General features: G+C 40.2%; 1 non-coding gene across 1 annotated transcript; it reads right to left on the bottom strand.

Annotated features, from left to right (window-relative positions):
- Positions 1-240: 240 nt before the first annotated feature.
- TRNAS-AGA (transfer RNA serine (anticodon AGA)) lies at positions 241-322 on the bottom strand. Its single transcript has one exon. It is a non-coding gene; the product is annotated as a tRNA-Ser (tRNA).
- Positions 323-1,610: the final 1,288 nt, after the last annotated feature.

Here is a 1,610-nt window from a genome sequence, read left to right as displayed (position 1 = left end):
CTAGAGCAACTGGTTTTAAGGCGCCAGAGGCACGCCCTCGCTCTTCTCCTGTCAGTAAAAGAGTTCCGCCAGACTTAGAGATTAACCCACCCGTGCAGGCCAGGAGTTGGACTTGGATGTCAGAGGCTATTTGAGATGCATGCTGTACATGAGCTTTTTATAGGTAATGGGAACTCATCCCCCATTACCACTCCCTTGGCTATGACAACCCCTTGGAACCAAAAATATTATGCCTAGGACCGCAGTGAGTAGGATTCGAACCTACGCGGGAAGATCCCATCTGATTTCTAGTCAAACGCCTTAACCACTCGGCCATCACTGCTTACACTTACTGAAACCACTATACTCTTTGTCTTATCATCCAAATACGTACACATAAACGTTTGTTACTTTATTTATTTATTTATTTATTTATTTATTTATTTATTTATGCATATACAAGAATGTACGTAAAGAATGTGAGGATACAAATATGGTTATTACAGTCTTGTAAAGCCACTAGCACGCGCAGCGTTTCGGGCAGGTCCTTAATCTAAGAAAATTTTAAGGAGGTAAATACTTGCAATATTTATAGACAAAAAATGATAACAGATTACATGGAATGAAAAAAAAAGATGAGAGAAAATTATAGGTACAGTATATTAAAACACATAGGTAGCTATGATTGATTGCAATGACAGCTTAAAATGGTAGTTGACAACAAATTTGTAGGCACAATACAGCAGAAACAATATAAGATTGATTGCAATGACAGCTTGAATGGTAGTTGACAAAAATTGGTAGTCACAATACAGCATATGGCTAGCACATAAAAGAAGACAGCAATGAGCACAATGATAAGGTTGTTTGATATTACATAAAAATTAGGAGATTGGGTAACACTAGGTACAGAGCAAATTTAAAGCTCAGTGTAGGAAACTTAATAGATGAAGTTAGGTACTTTTTGGTTTTGCTTTTAAATAAGGCAAAAGTTTTACAGTTTTTCAATTCACTAGGGAGTGAGTTCCATAGACTAGGTCCCTTAATTTGCATAGAGTGTTTACACAGATTAAGTTTGACCCTGGGGATATCAAAGAGATATTTATTTCTGGTGTGGTGATAATGGGTCCTATTACATCTGTCCAGGGAGAGTTTCAGAGCATGGTTTGCATTTAAGAACAGGGTCTTGTAAATGTAGTTGACACAAGAGAATGTGTGGAGGGAGTTAATATTTAGCAAATTTAGGGATTTAAACAAGGGAGCTGAGTGTTGTCTGAAAGCAGAGTTACACTGGTGACCCAGAGTGTGTCGACAACCTGCAACCTTGCCACAGCTGTGACTTCCACCACGTTCATCGCTTTCGCCTCCTACAGCTTCATCACTAATTACATCATGCGGGATCTACAACTTGTCCTACCTACTCTCCGTTGCTGCCAGGTCACTGTTGGTCCAACAGAGACTTCCACGTCAGCTGCTCCTTCATCAGATTCATCTACCACGTTCACTGCATCCTGCTACGTCAAGCACGTCACTTGCGCAGTACAAGACCTACAACTTGCGTTTCCGACTCTTCGTCGCAGCCAGGAAAAGTCAGCTCTAAGAGTGCTGAATTTTGTTGTCCTGGACTTACA

Source organism: Procambarus clarkii, chromosome 15 (genome assembly GCF_040958095.1).
Source record: "Procambarus clarkii isolate CNS0578487 chromosome 15, FALCON_Pclarkii_2.0, whole genome shotgun sequence".
NCBI lineage: Eukaryota > Metazoa > Arthropoda > Malacostraca > Decapoda > Cambaridae > Procambarus > Procambarus clarkii.
The sequence above is the reverse complement of the archived record's forward strand: the minus strand, read 5'-3'. Positions and strand labels throughout refer to the sequence as shown.